This window comes from Camelus dromedarius, chromosome 14 (assembly GCF_036321535.1).
Source record: "Camelus dromedarius isolate mCamDro1 chromosome 14, mCamDro1.pat, whole genome shotgun sequence".
Classification (NCBI taxonomy): Eukaryota; Metazoa; Chordata; class Mammalia; order Artiodactyla; family Camelidae; genus Camelus; species Camelus dromedarius.
The window spans coordinates 25,581,269-25,602,390 of record NC_087449.1 but is presented as its reverse complement, the minus strand read 5'-3'; the positions used below and the strand labels follow the sequence as shown (position 1 = coordinate 25,602,390).

The 21,122-nt window shown below is 42.7% G+C and overlaps 1 protein-coding gene across 4 annotated transcripts in view; it reads right to left on the bottom strand.

Annotated features, from left to right (window-relative positions):
- Window positions 1-3,359: 3,359 nt before the first annotated feature.
- TM2D1 (TM2 domain containing 1) overlaps window positions 3,360-21,122 on the bottom strand; it is a 73,000-nt gene continuing 55,237 nt past the window's right edge. The window contains exons 6-9 of one of the 4 annotated variants that reach the window (XR_010383806.1): window positions 8,580-8,736; window positions 5,820-6,572; window positions 5,407-5,571; window positions 3,360-3,799 (exon numbers count right to left, since the gene is read on the bottom strand). The gene's annotated coding sequence lies outside the window, so the exon portion shown is untranslated. Of the gene's footprint in view, window positions 3,800-5,406; window positions 6,573-8,579; window positions 8,737-21,122 lie in introns of all 4 variants that reach the window. The other 3 variants (XR_010383807.1, XR_004140821.2, XR_004140822.2) reach the window with 3 other exon arrangements.

The window sequence follows — 21,122 nt, the reverse complement described above, 5'->3', positions numbered from 1 at the left end:
AAACATTTTCTGTTTTGTTTTATTTGTTTATTCTTCCTAACTGTAAGACAATTTCTTGATCTCTCTCCCCACACCTCCAGCAACCCTCCCCTCTATGGATCTTAGTCATCTCACCTACAGTATAGACCAGGAATTCTCACTGAGTCCATTTTAATTCTCACTGAGTCTCACTGAGTCCTGGAAGAACTTACAACTTACAAGGCACTGCTCTGTAATGAGATGCCCATCCACTTGATTCAAGTGTGTTAAAGTAAGTCAGGACTTAATTTATAAATCTCAGGGATACTGTGATTTAATATATGGTTGTCCATCTTTCGTCCCAAGGAGCAGGAGAAAGGATTCATAAAAACAGACAAAAAATCTGATGGAAATAGGAAAAAAATTACGATTTGTTAATTCTGAGTGGGTGGGTACAAGGATGTCTGAAGTTCTGCTCTATTTTTCTGTATTTGGAATGCTTCATAATTTTTTCAATTGTTTTTCTATGGGGAAAAAAAAGCTAAAGAATTTACCAGGTGCTCAAATGCTAAACGAAGAAATGAGAAGGAAGAGGAAAAATTGCACAGTGTTTTTCCTTTTCGGGGTAGTAAGTGGAAGAAAACTCTGAACTGCCGTTGCATCGGAGGGACAGTGATCTAGGGGGTCCCTGGGAGCAATATCCTTATTCCACTGAAGGAGGTGAGCCAAGATACTTATAAGCTCTAGAGAACCTTTAACACAGGAAGCTATTTATCATAACAAGCTTGGTTGATACTGTTCCCATACTGAATCAATTAGGTTTGCCTATTTCGTCATACTTCATAACTTGGGATGATAGGTTTCCAAGTATGGTACAGCGTAGTAATTGAATTTTGATCAAACACACATGGCCCATAACCCAGTATGTGAAATTTTCAGAACAGTTCACAGCTTTTAAATATCCAGTCAACATGTTGCCAAAAGTACAGGATGTACTTGATACAAGGGGGAAGAAAGGGGAGGGCTGAATCTTGGTAGAGCTGTAAAACAAATATTTTTGTTCTTGTTCTCTTCTTATTTTTCAAATAGCAGTGGAGAAAGGCTGTGGGATATCATATCATAACTCAAGTCTTCCCCTTGCTTGCTCCCTGTGCATCAACATCTTTGAGTCTCATTTCAGATTACCACTTATTTTTTTGTACAAAACTATTTTTATGTCACGAGCCCATTACACATAAGCTGCTACTATTTCTTATTATACAGAGTATTTCTTGACAACCTGCTATATGTGAGGCACTGGGGGCACAGGTCAACTCTTTTGAAAAAAGAGACAGGATCCTTGCCTTCACATGATCTGCTGTGGATGGGAAGCAAGACATAAAAGGAAAAAAAATCAAGAATTTTATCATGGTAACCTGTGATAATTAACGTGAAGGGAAAACAGGGCATCAGAAGGAACAATAATGAGGATGTGATTTATCTGGGTGAGAGGAAGTGGGGGGGGGGGAGATGCAGGGAACACATCTCCAAGCAAGTGCCATTGAAATTGATTTCTGAAAGATGAGAAGTGATCCTAGAGAGTGAATGAGTATCCCCAGGAAAAGTAAGCATGGGCATAAGCTTTGAAGCAGGCAAGACGGCAAGACTTTGGCAAGTTCAAGGACCTGAAGGCTAGCATATTTGGTGAGAAAGAGGCTCAAAAGATAGGCTGGAGCCAGATCACACTATGCCATGTAAAGGATTATGCTAAGTGTGGCCACTGAAAAGCGGTGGGCCAGGGCATGACATGATGGGAGAGAGACAAGATGAGAAGCAGAAAGACTAACTAGACGGCCTTGGCAGTCATCCAGGTGGGAAGTGATAGTGACTTGGAATGGCACAATGGCAGAGATGAAGCCCAGTGGACAAATCCAAGAGATATTTTGGAGAAGTGACATGACTTGGAGATAACCGGGCATGGGAAGTGATGGAGAAGGAGGTTCCAAGGACATTTGCAGGGTTCTAGCTTGAGCAACTTAATGAATAATGTCTAATAAATAACAACGAGTTAGTATAACTTCTAAGGCCTCACCAAATGATAGAACAGCATCATTCTTCCAAGCTCCCGTGTCTGTGGTGATGTTCAGTTTTCACTGGATTTTGTAGGAACAGATACATTAATCAGATGGTGAGGATATAGAAATTTCCCACCAACATGCATAGCAAACCTTTCTTACCATAAGCAGAAGGGCTCTGGGATAGTAAAACCAGACTTTAACATAAACTTAACATTTTTGCTCTCAGCTCTGCAGACACAGTCATAGCTTTCTGGCCATTGAACTAGGAGAACTCGAAGGAAAATAAATTTCCCCTTTGAGCTTGTTTAGAAACGAAGCTTGTTTCTTTATTTCTTCAAGAGATTTTTTTTTCCCTGAGCATTTCTGGTGTGAGGGATATGAGATAAATAAGATGTATTCCCTGCCTCAGCAAAGATTATATTCTATCAAGAGAGAAAGAGGCATAAAAATATGCATAACACAGTGTAGTAAGTTACATAGTTCAAGCAACAGAGTTTTACTGAACAGATGACAGGATGATTGATTTGACAGTGGGCAGTGGCAAGACTTCAGAGAGGTTGCATCTGAAAAGTCTTGAAAGACAAGAGTTTGCTAAGGCATGAGGGTCCTAAAGGGCCCAGGGTACTCAAAGCTAGAGCCCTCAGGATGAAACCAAAGGATGTCTGATCCAGGCTGGAAAAGGCATCCTTCCATTCCAAAGTCTGAAGAACACTGCGGGTCTAGTCTGATTGATCTGCTCTCACTTGACCCAGTAAAGAATTCTCATTTGTGCGGGCCCCCACCAACAAAGACCTCTGAATGTGACTACTGGCTGAAGACTGCCTGTGTTTACCTATAGAGATGAGGGTCTGCTCTCCCATAGTCATAATCAGTCTCACAATTGGGCTAAGGCCAAAAGACCCGACCTTCTAAGATGCCCAGAAAGATGTGGCCATAGTTCAGGGTAATTTGGATATGGACTGGAGTACACAGACAACAGAATGACTGTGACCTCTAGTCTCAGTCTGGCTAATTGGTACAGCTGCCCCAGCACAACAAACAGTCAGGTGTGGTGAGTGACCGCCACCAAAAAAAAAAAAAAAAAAAAAAAAGTGTGTGCATGTGCGTGTATGTGATCTTTAAATTTTAATAGCTGTTCAGTCCTTAGAGAGGGAATTGGCAGCTCCGGCCTGAAGGCCGCTCCCCCACCTGTCTCCAGGCTCTGCAAACACAGCTGTGTAAGAAGGAGACAGTCGGAGCTTCCAAGGAAAGAAATGGTTCAGTCTAGGGGGAGGTAGGGAGGGGAAAAACAATGGGGCACCTTCCTCACAAACCCACTTGGGACAGGGCCTGTCTAGCAACTGCAAAAATTAGCAAAGAAGGCATGATCAGGCTTTTTTTTTTTTCTTTTCAACTTCACTGTGAAGTAAAATCATTCAAGACCCAACCCAATGGCCACTTGAAAACCATTTTTTAAGGAAGAGACAGAGCACACAATTTAAACTGAGGGGAGAACAAGGTAGCACGCGTTTCTGGCAAGGTTCGCATTCAGGTGCTGTCCTTGCATCCAGATGAAATGGAAAGACGATTTACGTGCTGTCGTAGAACTCGCAGCTCCTTGCACGAAACGCAGGACTCCCTGGGAAAGTGCCTAGAAACTCCTTAATCTGGATTTCTCCAGGCTGAAAAGTGCAGGCACTTTTAAAAGTTCAACTCTTTAGAAAAGTCAGCAGAGACAAGGTTTCAACAGATGTTAGCAGTTCTGGAGTGGTCAGGGGGCTGCCGCTCACGAAGAGAAGGGGAAACTGGAAGAGGGAAAGAAACAAGTCGTTTTAGAAGAAAAAGACCCAAGCAAGGAGGTATTTTCGGTATCATTTTAATCACAAAATAGCACGAATGCGGTCTGTGCCTGCGTGCTACCCAAACGTCGATCAGAATACCACTGAACGCTGGTTTGAAAATTTCCATTTTTGTAATTTGCTTTCCTTTGTTAGGCCAAGACTCGAGAGAAACCTGGCAGCCGTCTCCAAGTCTGGCACGATTTCACCTCCGACGCACTGGGTTGGTTGGGACGTGGAGGGAGACCGCACAGGCGAGAAGGAGGGAGAGGGAAGGAGGTGGATTGAGAAGCGCCCGCTCAGCCAGGGGGTTTGGCTCCACCTACAGGCATCAGAAGGCACTCGAAGCAGATCCCTCTGCTGCCACGGAAACCGGGGAAGGGGGCGGGGGGACTCGGACAACTGTTGGAGAATTTCCCAGCCGGTCGGAATGGGGTGTAATGGGGGGGGGGGGGATGGCAGTAAGGAGTCGGGAGGTGGGGACCTCCATCACCAGATCCTGAGCAGCTCAGGGATTCGTATTTGGAGGAGAAAAGACGTCTTGCCTCCTCCTATAACCTATGAAATGATTTAACTGATTATATGTAAGCCCCATTTGATAGCAAGGGCAGGATCTGGTCCCAATCCAGTCCCAGCACATAACCAGTGTGCTCAACTGCTGAATGAATGAATGAATGAACAAACAAATGAATCTAAACCACTGGATAATACACTCGATTAAGCAACAGAGACCAAATGTGATTGAAAAACAAACGCTTTTCCCCCCAGATATATTTATGAGTTGTCAGGCATTTGGTTAACGGCTAGAAATTGCTGCAGAAATCCTGGATCATCTAGGGGTGGGGGGGAGTATAACTCAGTGGTAGAGTGCATACTTAGCACAGGAGGTCCTGGGTTCAAACCCCAGTACCTCCATTAAATAAATAAATAAACCTAATTACCACCCCCCTCAAAAAAAATCCTGACCATTTAGACTAGTCCAGTGTTCCGCCTGCAATGTGGGTAGCACTAATTGAGAATCACTCATTTCATCTGATGCCCTTAATTTGCAGATGAGTAAACAGAGACTTGGAGAAGTTTTTCCCCCCTGGGTCAACCAGTTTGTGGGTGATTGATAGAACTGATTTGGAGCTAAAGTTTCCTGACCTTCTCTCTGGTGTTTGCTTTCTAAAGCAGGAGAATTGCTCTGCCTTACCGTGGACTGGCCTGCATGGATACGCTTAGTTGACTGACTCAGGTGGAAGTTGGCTTCCCCACCTACCTGTTGTCCTGTCGCTGAGCTTCTGTCCCAGCTTCTGCGAGGGGCCAAGGCAGCTGCCCATGCTGCTTTACTCCAAAAATCAAGTGCTGCCTGGAGCTGGTGCCAACTGGTTGCTAAACTTATGAATTCATTTTTTTTTTTTTTTTGAAAGCCTAAAGGTCAGAATCTGAGCTTGCGGATTTGTAAGCTACAAACAGGCAGGTGCTGTCTTTCAGCAACACAGGTGTCTTATATCCAGCACATCTACTTATCCAAAGTGCTTAGTAAGCAGTTATTGAATTTCCCACTGATAGTTATAGATGAAGATATTTACCAGTTGAACAAGAATTGTTGCTGTAGGCAGTTAGCACTCAGTTTCCAAATTTAAAAAGTGAAGATTCTTCCTGTAAATGAGACTCCATTTGCATTTTGTCAGATAAATGATGATGTAGTAGTGCAAGTTGGAGATCTGAAGACCCAGATTCTAACCACAACCCATCTATGAAATGGAAATAACACTGTCATGACCTCTGAGAGGATGAGACGTGAACCATTATTACAATAACAATTGCAATATTAATAATAGCTTTGAACTGCTATTAAGTGCCCACTACATTCCAGGCTCTCTGCTAACCACTTTAAGTGCATTATCTAATTTATCCTTATGACAACCCCATGTGGGTTACAATTGTTACCCCCATTTTACAGAATGAGAGAACTGAAGCTCAGAAACATTAAAATACTCACCTATGGTGACAGCTTACAGTGGTGAGGCCAGTATTGGAATCCAGCTCCTGTCTGACTCCAGACTCCCAAACATTGTTACCCAGTAGATACCTATTGGCTGATTCCATGCTGGTGGCATTCAAATCTCTGTCTCTAGTTCTGAGTTCTTATGGGAACTCTCTACTTTGATTGCCAATTACTGAAAGAATATATCATTAATTTTATATTCCACTATTGTTTAAACTTTACAGAGCCTAAGCCATACTCCTTCCTTTCTTTCATAAGCATTTACTGAGAACCATCCATGTTCAAAGCTCCAAGCTTGGTCTAGGGCAGTGGTTCTCCTGGGGGTGATTTTGTCCTCCAGGGGACATTTGACAATGCCTGGAGACAATTTTGGTGGTCACAGCTGAGGGTGAGGGGATGCTATTGGCATCTAGTGAGTGGAGGCCAGGGATGCTGCTAAACAGCCTACAAAAGACATGACATCCCACCACAACAAAGAACTATTCAGCCCCAAATGCCAGTAGTACTGAGTCTGAGAAACCCTGGGTTTGGAACATGAAGATGAATTGGGCAGATATCATCATTAATCATCTGATACGGGAGATGTATATATAAATTTGAAGCACAAAGTTTACATAAATACCTGTGTGGTGACAAAGGATAAATGCCCCCAAAGTCCCTAAGGAGCAATGGGGTTTCCAATGGGCTGGAGGAGGCTTGGCGGAGGAGGTGGCACTTGAGCCAGGCACGCAGATAAGATCTGGATCCCTGATAAAGGAATAAACAGTGTGCAGGGCGTGGGTACACATAAGATGTTGGTTTATTTTAATTGGAGTGAAGGAGGTGTGAAGAGGAGTAGTGGAGAAAAGGAGGCAACGTTAGGTTGGGGCAGATAAAAGAGCCTTGAGCACAAAGAGAAGGACTTTGGACTTTGTTTATAAGTAACGCAGAGCCATTTAACATTTTCACATGGAGGATAAATAAGATCAAAATGTCCTAGGAGATGTGTGTGGCAGCTGAGTGAAAACGGGTTGCGGAGAATAAGAAGACTTGTTAAAACACGACTGTCCTGTCATATGTCTTACTGTTAAAAAGAAACCACTTAGGTGTTTTAGTTTCTATTAGTAACAACCAATAACTGAGCAGTTATTGTGATTCAGTGCTAAATACTTCACAGATATATGAATATGCATATGTCTCCTTACTTAGTGCTCCCCACTGTCACAGGGGTCTCCCCATTCTGCAGATAAGGGGACAGTCAGAGTGCATAGGAAGTGGCAGAGTCTGGATCTGGCCCCCAAAGCCCGTGCTCCTAACTGCTTTGTGTGCTGGGTACAGTGTTAGGATTCTTAACCTCTTGACCAAGCCAGACTGTTCCTTCTATGGCAGACACTAAACCGAAGCAGCCCAGACCCCCACTGGGAATGGGAAAGTCTGGGACAAACAGCCTCAGGAAATCTGCTTCTCCTTGGCAGGCAGAGCTGACCGAAGGGAGAATGGGAGTGTGTCTCTGGGTTAATCTGGGGATGTGGGGAGCATTGGCATATGCCTGATTACAAACACAACTCCATGACAGAGTCCTTGAATTTACTTGGCGTTGAATCAGTTCCTCCCAAGGGACAGTAAATGAGAGCAGAAACGGGAAGACAGTCTGGGATGTCTGAAGCAAAGAGCGAGCTTCTCCTGTCAGGCCTCTCTTGCCTGACACGGTAGCAAGCAGAAGACATGAAGTGGGGGCAGGAAGGCTATGACTCAGAAATTCCTTGTTTACTTGGCTTCTGAACAGATTGCTAACTGGATCCAGGTGTGTGCTCTGGTTTTGTTTTAGAGCCTTTTGGCCACAGGCAGGGAAGGAGAGGAAAGGTGTGGACTATATCCGTGGACAGAGTGGGTGGCAGCGAGAGAACTGGTGGGGGTGCCGACAGAGGCATGGCCGTGCGCACCAGCTGGTGCCAGCAGCCGGGGGGCCCTTGGTAGCCTGCAACTAGAGGGTCTTTGGTCACCCAGGGCACCAACTTTTGTCATGAAAGAAGACTCATTGAAAGAAGCTAGACAAGGATAGGACCAACATGGTGGCCACCACCGAATTGCCAAGGATCAGCAGGTAGGGTCCCTGTGAGAAAATCCTTGAAAACTTCCAGGACTATCTGAAAGGAACTGAGATGGTGGAAATGCACGGAGCTGGCAGGAGGAAAGTAAGAGAGAGACTGATGGGCTTCGAAGGCCATTCATTTGATGTTGACTCTCCATCATGGGATAACCTTGAAACTATTTTGGAAATTTTGTGATCTACAATTTAAAGGTCAAAGGCTCCAAGATTCCAGGGTTCCAGTTCTTCTTTCTCAAGTCCCACAGCGTTAAGCAAACATCAATTCTTGCCACAGTCTCTTAGATTTGACATCCTAATAAGCAGACTTTAAAAAATAAATTGAAGTCCCAGTCTCCTCTCTAGACTAGAGCTCCTCAAGGTCAAAGATGGTATCTGCGGCACCAAACTCAGCAGATGCTCAAGAGGTGTCTGCTGAGATTAACTCAGCACAACGGTCTCCTAAAACATCAAGCATATTCACTAAATGGATTGATATAATTTTTAAAATCCAAATTTTATTTTCACCTAGTTAAAAAAAAAGCCTAACCTTACGCATCAATATGCCTGTTTTCACAAAGCCTTTGCCCACAGTCTGTAAGTTGTCCTAATATGAAGACCAAATGCCAAAAAGCAAATTTTTTTTTCCCTAGGGAAAATCTGGAAGAGACTATTATACCAAAACATACCACTCAGAAGGATCTGTTTCACTGTTTCTGCTTGTGTAAGTGGCATAATTAGGCCTCTTCAAACCAAACAGTGTCCGGAGTAAAGAGCGAAAGCCAGAAATCAAAGTTCTCGTTGCTACGGCCTCTCCATCCTGCTGCCCTGCATGGGATGTTCCTCCTGGAAATGAGGAATGAGAATAAAAGCACAGCTCTCTGGGCTTGAGGGTCTCAGAAAATTGAAATCATCCCTGGTCACTTCGCCTCCCGCACTTTAAGCCAGCTTGCTCGGATCCAGCCTGGTAGACGACACGTTGCTTAACCTTAAAGTATCAGGTTGGCTTCCAGTCTTTACCGAGTACCTATTATGCACAGTGCAGTTAGACGTCACAGAGGTATGAAAAAAGACCAAAATAGGACCCTGGCCCCCACAGTTTGGCTGCTAAGCTAGCTGACGAAAACACAGTGAACGTGGGTGGACGGAGGGCAGTATTTGTTCCTCAGACGCTGGCTGAGTGCCTGCCAGGCCCTGTGCTAGGCAGTAGGGCTACCAAGGCTGAAGTGCATTCGTTTGGTTCACTTTCATATTTGCTTATCATTTGACATATTTTTTAATACATTTGTAATAGGCCAACCACTGCTTTCCAAGCCTTAGTGTGTCTGTCAGTCACCTGCGGATTCTGATGCCATAGGCCTGGGGTAAGGCCTGCGCTTCACATTTCTAGCAGGTTCCCAAGGAGTGCCAGTGCTGCTGGCCCCCGAACTCTGAGTAGCAAAGGGGGTAATATGATGTCTTAGTCCTTCGCTATACAGAGGTGAATTAGATAGCCGCGGCCCCTGCCCTAAGTAAGCTGACATTCTAACAATGAATATAAATATGAAATAAGGAATTACAATGAAATACAATGTTAAGGGTTGCTCAGAGTCTTTTGGGGAGCATTTGGTGAAGGGACCTAATTTCACCTAGGACTCAAAAAAAAAAGGATTTCCTGAGGAAGTGATATTTAAACTGATAGGAATTTGCAAACAATAAAGGAGGAAGACTATTTCAGGGAGAGGGAACAGCATGTTTAAAAGCCTGAAGGTGAGAGAAGGCTTAGATATTCAACAAATATGTGTTGAGTATGGCCATTTCCAGACTCTACCGGGGATAAGACCCTTCCATGGAGGAAAGCACACTGGGAGAGACAGACCTGGAAACAGGTGACTTCTAAACAAGGAGGCAGGAGTTTTAACAGTGGTAAGCACAGGGTGCCAGAGACATATTGAAGAGGATTACTTAACCCAGCCCAGGAGAGAGGACGTCTGAACTGAGCCTTGACAGATGAGTAGGAATAAGGCAAGAGAAAAAGATGTGGCAAGATCGAAGATCTGGTCCTTGCCTCTGAGGACCCACAGTCTAGTTGGAGAAGTTGGCAAGTTGTGTTATATGATCCTGATTTTAATACAGTGCAGTAGTTGTCTGGGAACAGTGCCTGGCACATGGTGGGCACTCATTAAATGTGTGTTGAATGGTTGCATATTTAAATGTAATGTCAATGATCGACTCAAGATGTCCTAGATATAACTGGGTACTAAATTGTTCCCAACTCCAAGTGTCCTAGGAGTTCAGAGCACAAAGAACTCCACTAGAGTGTGAACAAGAATGGGACTTGAAGGAAGGGTGGAATTTGTGGGAAGTACGTGAATTCAGTGGACATCCATCCTGAGAAGGAAAAAACTATCAGTTCCCTGCTGGGAGTGAAGGGCGGGGGAGAAAAAAAACCAGAAACAAAAACAAAAACAAAACACAGGAAATGAGCACAAAGCAAGGTTTCTTGATCTAGGACCCATGGAGTTTCTGGGGCATCTATGAAACCCTAGGGATTATATGCAAAATCCTAGGTGTGTTTGTGTAGGACTATTTTGGGGGGCAAGAGGACTAACCATCAGACGGTTGAAGGAGTCCAATGGACCCTCTGGGAGAGAACAGGTAGACTATTTTAGGTAGCCTGTGAGTCACTTACTGACTACAAATAATTATGTCTATGGACTCCCAACACAGAAAACCTTGGGTCTGAGTGCACTGGAATGGTTTCAGCCCTGCCTCTGAGTGGCATTTTAGCATGTCCTTGCTGCTACTTATTAATCTAGGCCTGTCCACGTTGTCAAGGTAGCCTCAGCAGCTCGTGGAGATGCCTCCTTACAGAGGCTGTTTATATGCACCCAAGTCCTTCCCCCTAATGAGTTTCTAGTGGGGACAATGCCTTCTTGTTAGATTGTCAACTGTTTACATTTCTCCGATCTTTCCCCACAGTTTCCGCTGAGCAGCCGTTGCTGTAGCCACCTGAGCATGGAACAGGCAATTAATTGGAACAGATGTAAGAGAAGTTCTGGAGAAGGAAGCTGCATGTTTATAGACTCCAGCAGGTTCATGGTCACGCGTAATGGACCAGGCACCTTCCCACCCACCTGCTTATGCTACCACAGTGAACACAAAATTTACATATCTGGAAGAAAACAGTGTTTTTCTGAAACATTAATAATAAATGCAGGAAATTTGTCTCTTATGGGTAAATGTCTCCATGGCTTAACTTTGCACCATTCTATTTTGGTTAAAAATATCTACAGTGCTGCCCCTTACCATCAGCCTTCTAAAATACCCTGGCAGTAATTGAAATGGCCCTTCTTCCATCCTGAATCAGGGTTTTGCAAAACTGCAATGAGAAGTCCCTCTATTTTAGGTGAAGGCAATGTTTAAAGTTCTTAGAACAAAATAACCTTAGAGCAGAAACCTTAGCAACCAGGTTACACTAATAGAAATATAGTGTTCAGAGTAAGGGGCGCGATAGTTCCTGTCTCTCCAGGGCTAGACACACCATATATTAAAATTAAAAAAAAAATACAGTCCTTAATGCCACACTAGAAGAGGAGAACCACAGGCACATGAAGCTGGTGCTCTTGAAATGAAGGCAAATGGGAGCAGCTAACATTTGCAGAGTCCTTACTGAGAGCTGGGCGCTGTGCATCACACTGTACATTTAATCTAAACAACCACCCCGTGAGGGCACCACTATTATTATCTCCATTTCACAAATAAAGAAACTCAGGGTCATGCAGAGAGTAAGTGGAGGAGCCAGAACGACGCTTGTTCTGACTCCCGTGGACCCTCTGCATGGGCAGGTGGTGGATTTTCAGTTAATCTTGCTAGAGATGATTGCTAATTATGACAATGAAATCATTGCCACTCTGTGTGTGATTGTGTGTGTGTGTGTGCACATGCACGTAAGTCATTTCATCTGTCAGAACACACACACTGAGAGGGCAGTGACCACATTAATTATGCACATGCTTACTTTATGGGTTTAGCACAGGGCTGGGCACCTGGGAGATCTTTCTTTCATCTTTTGCTGAATAAAATAACTAATTTCAAAATGCTTCAAAAACCAATTCACCCATTAGATTATTGAGAGCCTAGGGGGAGAAGGACACTCTGGGGTATAAATTGTTAGTCATTTTAGAGGACACTTAGGCAATAATTATCAAAACGTGAAATTTGTAGACCCCACGACCACAGTTACACATTTAGATATCCAATCTATTCCACAGAAATACTGATACCTATATAAAAAGATTTTGTATGTGTGTGTATACACAAAGATATATATGTGTATAAATACATACAGAAAGACATGTACATTTATTTGCAAAGATATATACAAAGATACATGTGTACGTATGTATATACTATATATGTGTGTGTGCATTTATTTTAATTCTGTTTGTATTAGCAAAATAAAATGGAAACAACCTATATATTCATCAATAGAGGAATGATTGTTTTTTAATTATGTTACAATGATACAATGCAATACTATGTAGCCATTCAAACAGTAAGGTGTATGTATTAGGTGAACTATATGAAATTGCTGTATCTTTCCAGCTCAGGTCTACAGAAATAGCAATTTCATATGGTTCAACTTCATATATGTACAGACATGAACAATATCTAATCATATTGGAAACTGAAAAAGGCAAGTTGCAAAACAGTACATAGAGTAGGACACATTTATGTTAACACATAAGAAATAAAGATACAGAAAATAAACAAGGCAGATATTCACCAGAGAGAACATGGTTGTTCCCGGGCCTTTGAAAATGAAATTTTTTTATATAATTTATTTTTAAAATTGGTTTACTATAGGTTGTTCTAAAGTGTTTATCTATCTTGCAAGCATTTTTTTGATCTACAAATTCCAAACACCCACGAACTCTCCATGTTTCTCCACTGACACAGATGAGGAGTAATGAAGAATTAACCTTCATGATTCAAGCAAAGAAACCCGGATTATTAAGAGAACAAGGCGAAAAGCAGAACTTTGTCTTGGATTATCTTGAGACAATTGCCTGAAATTCTCCCACATACTTTTCCTGTTTGAACCTGGCTTTTCACATTAATGTGAGGTGATCTGTTTTTCTGTGATTCAGAACCTCACTGAACTTGGCAGGCAAAGAAATACAAAGAAAGGAAGAAAAGGAAAGGGGGAGCGAAAGAAGATGGGCAGAACTTGAGAAGACTTCATAAGGTAACGTAACACACCCCATACCCTCTGGGAACAAAGGAACAAAGCTGATGGGAGACAACAGATGTTCTTCTTCCCAGACCGTGAAAGCAGAACACTCTGCACCCAAAACTCCTCCTCATTCCAAGGAGCGGCTAATACTACTCTTCCTGGAATATCTGTACAACAAAGGATTTTTTTTTTTTTTCTGTTTCCATAGAAGATGGATGTTAAAGGAAAAATCACCATTACCAGGTACTTGTCAAGTGAGTTATCCTAATTGTCAGTTTCTCTTGATTCTAATTTTTCTAAATCAACTTTAATGAGGTAGAGTTTACACTCGGTAAAATACATCCATTTTAATTGTAACTATCTGTGAGTTTTGACAAGTAATACATTCATGTAACCACCACCGTAATCCATTTTGGATGCTATCCTGTCATCCAAAGATGTTTCTTTGTACCAGTCAATCCCCACACCCACCCCTGGCCCCAGACAAGCACCGGTCTGATTTCTATCACTATAGATTTTATTTGTCTTTTCTAACATTTCATATAAGTAGAATCATACAGGATGTACCCTTTCATGTGTGTCTTCTTTCACTCAATGTTCTTGAGATTCACCTGTGTTGCTGTGTGCATTTATAGTTCATTCCTTTTCATTGCTGAGTAGTATTTCATTTGTATGGCTACACCATAACCACAGCTTATCTATCCACCTATTGAAGGACATTTTGGTTGCTTCTAATCTTTGGCTGTTCTGAAGAAAGCTGCTGTGATTATTAGTTTGAGTCTTACTTTTGCAGTAAGTAAGGTATTTTTTTTCTTTTCCCAATATAAAGTCACTTCTTTTTAAATAAGCAATAAAATAATCAGCTTTATATTAAAAAACAAATAAACAACAGAAAGCCCTTCCAATATATAGACTTACCATATGACCCAGGAATCCCGCTCCTGGGCATATATCCAGAATGAACCCTACTTCAAAATGACACCTGCACCCCAATGCTCATAGCAGCACTATTTACAATAGCCAAGACATGGAAAGAGCCTAAATGTCCATCAACGGATGACTGGATAAAGAAGATGTGGTATATTTATACAATGGAATACTACTCAGCCATAAAAACCGACAGCATAACACCCTTTGCAGCAACATGGATGCTCCTGGAGAATGTCATTCTAAGTGAAGTAAGCCAGAAAGAGAAAGAAAAATACCATATGAGATCACTCATATGTGGAATCTAAAAAAAAAGAACATAAATACAAAGCAGAAACAGATTCATAGACATAGAATACAAACTTGTGGTTGCCAAGGGGGCGGGAGGTGGGAAGGGACAGACTGGGATTTCAAAATTTGTAGATACTGACAGGCATATGTAGAATAGATAAACAAGATTATACTGTATAGCACAGGGAAATATATACAAGATCTTGTGGTAGCTCACGGTGAAAAAAAATGTGACAATGAATATATGTATGTTCATGTATAACTGAAAAATTGTGCTCTACACTGGAATTTAACACAACATTATAAAATAACTATAACTCAATAAAAAAAATTTTTTTTAAAAAGAAAACCCTTCCAATCTAATTTGAAATGGATTTGAAATTAAAGTCTGTCCATTTGGTTGGGGCATAGAGATGGAAGATAAAACCAAAATATTTTAGATGCCAACTAAGTGCTCATCAGGATGCATAGTTTACATCTTAAATCTTCACAAGAACACGACACCATGAGGTAGGTATTATTCCTAATTTACTAATAAGGAAATAGTAAACCTTAACACCAAGGAGTTAAAGAACTTGCCCAAAGTCACAGAGCTACTAAGCAGCAAAACCAGGAATTTGTACGCAGGCCTGTCTGCCTGCCATTTGATGTTCTGCAAACCTGCTTCTCATCGCTGCATCTCTGGCAGAAGTCTTGATAAAGAGATTCAGAGGCAGAAGTATTTCGATGAGAGGTACTGTGTTGACCTAAAGTGGAGTAGAGAAGAAGGAAGATGGCAGTAAACTGAGTAAAGAGAGAAAAGAGAAAGGAAAGAGGAAAGGAAATAAAAGAAGAGAAGGGAGGGGAGCATTCTCTCCACCTTGACAGAGTCAGAAGGAGTCCGAAGCTCCAGCAAGAGGCTGGACTCCCTGGAAACCTGGGCCTGAAACACTTCTGCTCACATTGAAGACAAAGCCGAACCCAGCCTTGGCTGCTCCCTCCCTCTCCATCAGGGCTCCACCTCTTGACCACGAAGCTCACAGAATTCCAGGAGGGGGAGCACTTTTTCAATTGGTCCACACTGCTATTTTGCATGGAGCGAATGCCACTCACATTTGTGTTCGAAGTTAAGGAAGAAGCTTTGCTTGGGATTAGGGAAATGGAAAACAAATAAGATGATTCATTGAAACAGCTTGATAACTATGGAAGGTTTAACAATTAAGCTCAAAATTAGAGAAAACAGAGGCAATGGAAAAGAAGGAAATGCAAAGAGTCTGTGGCCTGCAATGTGTGTCAAACACTGAGTTAAGAGCTTTGCCTGTGTTAATTGAGTTGATCTTCCTAATCCTATGAAGTATGTAATACTTTTATTCCTATTTCACACATGAGGAAATCATGCCTCAAAGAGGTTAAATATCCCATCCAGAGCCACATAGTAAATGGAAGAGTCATGGCGCAAACTCTCTAACCCCTATTCTATCCTGTTGCCAGGAACTACACACCAGAGGCTGTGCTGGGGCAAGAAAAACGTATAAAAGCTGGTCCCCGCCTTTGGAGAGCTAGCTCATGGGTAAACACTCGACAGTACTTTCACTTAGAGCAAGTGATCTAATAGTTCTCATTAAAATAGAGACTCACAACTCCTTTCATTGCACTCATCACAAGGCTCATTTATTCTACAAATTTTTATTGAACATCTGTTATGTGCCAGGCATAGTGCTGAAAGTCTGTCATGGAGCTAATATTCTAGAAAAAAGAGAAAGCAATAATCATGTAAAAAAAAAGGATGCATAAATAAGGAGAGAGAAAGGTAGAGGGAAGGAAGGGAGGGAGGGAGGAGAACAGAGTCAACAAGACGTATATTATAAGTATTTAATTATAAGGAAGATAAAATTTATTATAAGGAATTGACTCGTGTAATTGTGGAAGCTAAATCCCATGATCTGCTGTTTGCAAGCTGGAGACCTGGGAAAGCCAGGGTGTGGTTCTGAGAACCAGAGAGCCAAAGGTGTAAGTCTCAGCTGAGAGCAGGAGGAGACTGACGTCCCAGCTCAACCAGTCGGCAGAGAGTGAAACCCCCCTTCCTCCGTCTTCAGGTTCTATCTGGGCCTGCGACAGAGTGTATCCAGGCCCCCCTCTCCCCACTAGGGAGGGAATTCTGCTTTGCTAAATCCACTGATTCAAATGTGAACCTCACCTGGAAACACCCTCACAAACACACCTGGAGATAATGTTTAATCTGGGCACTCTGTGTCCCAGTCATGTGGACACATAAAATTAACCATCACTGGAGAAAGAAGGCAGGGAGGGAGGGAGGGAGAAGATCTTTTGTACAGTAATACGTGCTCTGGGGAAGAAGGAACTTGAGTCATGAGATGAAAGGTGACTGTAGGTAGAGAGGTGGTTGTTACTTTGCAAAGGGCGGTCAGGGATGTTCTCTGTAAAGTGATGATGTGGAACTGAGACCTGAATAATGAAAAGCCAGCAGCCACGTGCAGGTCCAGGGACAGTGAGTTCACGTAGGGAAGCCAGTGTGGCCAAAACCTGACCTAGAAGGAGAACGGTAGGAGATAAAATCAGAGAGGTAAGCAGGGGCCACATCATGGATGGATAGGAATTTGGATTCTATTGTAATAACAGTGACAAGTCATGGGACGACTTCAAGTAAGGAAGTGACATGATCTCATTTTCATCTTTAGCAGCCCACTCTGGCTGCTCAGTGGAGAATGGATTTGGGAAAGACTAGAGGGTAGGCAGGAAGGGCAGTGAGAAGGGCAGTGCAGCAGGCTTGGTGAGAGATGACAGTGGCTGAGACGGTGGTGGCAACAATGAAATGGAAACTAGGTATTGGATTCAGGATTTATTTTGGAGGTGGAGGCCATAGGACTTGCTGATGAATTGAGAAATCAAGGGTGTCTTTCAGGATTTTGATTTGAACAACTGTTCGAATGATGAAACCCTTAGCTGAGACGAGCATGTTTGTGGTTAATTTTAGAACAGAAAAGCATTTGTAAACTACAGTGTCAGTTTGCTTTCCAAAAGCAAACTGACACTGAAGAAAGAGGCCACCATGAGTCCTACAGCTGCAAGGAACTGAATTCTGCCAATAGCCTGACGAGTTTGGAAGTAGATCCTTCCTGGTCGAGCCTCCAGATGAAAATGCAGCCCTGGGTGCCATGTTGATCACAGTCTTGTGAGATCCTGAGCATGGGAACCAGCTAACCCTGCACATACTCCAAACCCACAGCAACTGTGAGATAACAAATGGGAGTGTTTTCAAGCCACTAAGCTTATGATGATTTGCTACCTGGCAGGAGGAAACTACACAGGTGAAGAGTAAATTATTGACTGGCAGAAAGCCTTGCAGGGCTTTTGATGGAAACCTAAAAGACAGGGGCCAGTTTAATCCCAGCTGGGCCCAGTCACACCTAGTTCCCCATTCCTGGGCCATGAGCAGCTTCTCCCTCTATCTGATGATAATTCGATAATTAATCTTCATCATCCTCCCTTCCTTGCCGACCACAATGGTCCCAAGTGCCAAATTACTCTGCTTTTTGCTCAATCACCACATTCGGTTTTGCTGAACTTGCAAAAATGTATTCAACTCAGGGAAAGCTGGTATCTCTTCTGCTAAAGGAACAAGAAGGAGTTTCCTCAGAACTGAGACCACAACTCCCATCTCCTGCTTGAAATCCTCCTGGCCAAGAGGACCACAGGGTAGGGATAGAGAGCGTCGGTCACACAGTTAATTCTCCCAGTAGGTGTCTGAATCCCCGGCAGCCTGTCTGTCATGGCCTCCTGTTAAACACCTCCAAGGAGAAAGTGTGGAGACAGAACTGGGATTCTAAATTCTGACTCAGTTTCCTACTACCTGTTGATCATGGACAAGTTTCTCAATCTCCCTGAGCCTCAGTTTCTTAATCTGTAAAGTGGGGATAGTAATACCTTTGCAGAGTTGTTTTTGTTGATCCAGTATATGTGAAGCCCTGACCTTTGCTTCTCCCTCTGTCTCCCTCTAGTGATGAAAAACTCCAGCTCAGTTCATTTTCTCCCTTCTTTGATTTCTTTTCTCGTTTACTCTCTTTAACAGCCATTTTGGACACCTAATCATGTGCTATATTTTATTGTTTCTCAATTACTTTGTATGTATGAGTCATGATCTCCCAAGGAGGCTGAGGACAGCCAGCCATATTTTATACTTCTGGGGGGTCCCCCAAATGATTTAGGTCAATCCAGGGCATACAGCAAGCACACAGTAAACCAGTAAAACCTGCCAAATTAAATTAACAATCCATCATCATCAGAGTAACTTGAAACTCTCTGTACTCAATGAACTGTCATTTAATTGGAGTTTCTCGTAAAAGGGTCCCCTTTCTGCAATATCCATTTTCAAGTTAAAAAAAAATACTGACTGCAAAGACCTTTGCTTTTAAAAAGAAATCTTTTCATGCACCTCACGTTTGCATTTGAAATACAACTTCCTAACCAAGAAGAAAAAAAAAAAAAAAAGGAAAGAAACTAAAAAACGAAGCATCCTAAATTGTACAGTTCAAGTTTGTTCCCTATCTCTTAAGACCCAGACATACTGAGCCCTAAATTCACCCTTTTCCTTTCTCATATACTTACCCATTTTTGCATCCAAGAGTTACGATGTTTAAAGGTTGATTTTTAAAAGAAATGAGTCCCAAATCTACGTATGAACTGTAAGGTTCTAATTTCAAGTGGATATAGGTTAGAATATGTTGGACCATAAAAGCAGAAAGGCTGGAGTAAAGTGCCACGAAGGATCTGTTGGAAGAGATGGGATCAGATAGATGTGGTGCACTTCTCTTAAGTGCATATCACTTAACTGCATAATCAGCTTGTGCTCCCAAGAATTATGCAGTCTCTGTCTGGCCCCCATTAGATTGAATGTGTTGCTACTCCAGTTAATTGCATATCGGCAAATTGCATAATTCAGCTATATGCACCCTGAACTGAGTTCCAAATGCCATCCGGTACAATGTAATCAAACTAAGGAAGTGAAGAGCTGGAATACTTATGTGGTTCTGCCCATTTGTCACATTCGGTTTGGATAGTCTGTGCTGTAAACAAGGCCAGCCATTGGTCAGAGGGCTGTGTATTTGGACTTCTGTCCACCCCGCTCCCCATCACAACACAACCTCTTGTCCCCATCCAAAAATTAATTTTAAATGGGTCCAAAAGAAAACAGGATGTCAGCATGTGAAAATCTGATTAAAAAATAAAATATCTGACTCATAAGGAGACGGTGCTCTCCTTCCCAGGACTCAGCGTTATTCACGTGGTGGAGCAGAGAAAGCAGGGACTAGTTTTGTTTTGCCATGAACTAGCTGGGCAAGTCCCTTCGTCTCTCTTGGTCTCAGTTTCCTCTTCTGTACAACAGAAAGCGTAGTACTAACCTTGTCTCCCTCACTAAGCTGTTATGAGGGTTAAATCAACGCCGCTTGGAACCTACAAACTAATGTAGGAAGCTATTACTAGATGCAGCAGAGGGAGGACAATGGGCTCTGGGTCAAGGAATACAGAGGGTCTAGCAAGCTGATAGACATAATCAGGAAGGATCTCGGGCAGCAGGAAGTGGTAAAATAGAAATGAAAAAAAAAAAAAAAAGGAAATGCTACCGACTCCACGCGAGTCCTCCAAGGGTCAGATACTGTCCTTGGTTCCGGTTCAGTTCTTATTCTAGATTCAGGGCTCTTCCTCACACAGGAGCACACACGCCATGCAATAAGATCCTCGCTGCCCTGTCTGTTTAGCAGAAATAGCAGCGTATCTACCTCATCTGGTAATAAGTGGAAAGGCTAGCTGTAAAGAAAAGAAGCACCCATCACACGATGCTCAAGGCTGTCCAGCTATCACAAGGAGGGGCTTGACATGCAGGTGCCTGCATCTTGGAATCTAGAGGAAACGCTCACATGCCAACTTGGAGCGCAGCCTGAAGACTTCAGAGGTCTTGCTTTGCTCTTTGCAGATTTCTTTCCACAGATGTTTTATCCCCAACTTTTGTCTATTAAGACTGAGCAATATTTCTTAGACACCTTTCCTGCCTGTGAAATAGTCCTCCTGAGGCACCTGGAGGTGTCTTTAAGGCAGTGGTTGCCAAACTCTAGAGTAGCTGGCTGCTCATTTGTTGGCTGTGAAGTGGTTAAGAGGAGTGGATGCCTACCTCAGTCTCTTACTAGTTATATAATCTTGGGAAGGGTACTTAATCTCGCTCATTCTTGCTTTCCTTCTCTGCAACAGTGGGCCAATAAAAGTACCTACCTTTCAGGGCTTCCATGAAGGTGAAATGAGGTCATGTATGCCAAGCAGAAGTTACAGTGCTAAGCTGTGCTACGCTTTCCTCGCACAGAACCCACGTGTTACTCAAGGTAAGCTAATGTGAATTATGCAGCAACTTGTTTACAGAATTCTGAAATAACATTTATTTTAACAAAACTGTGGGGATTTCAGGCAATCTAATCTGCATGTCGTTTGTCTCCCTGAAGTGCCTAATAAAGTATCTCTGCTTTGGAATAAGGACATCATGGCATAAAATAAAATGTGACCACAAAGCATCCTAGACAATTACTAGGGAAAGAAGTGGCTCACCCTTCCACTCTGATCAGTACCACCAGGTGCAGGCATGCTCCACGGTTAGCGAGGACAATGACAGCATGCCTGCAAGGGGCTTGCACAGGGAAAGGGCTTCAGTGTTGGTTGAACTGAATTAAGTACTGGGTGAGTTGAATTAAGGGCAGAAATTCAACTGACCAGTTGTTCCAATGGGAAGAGTCTACTATTTCTCATGAGATGG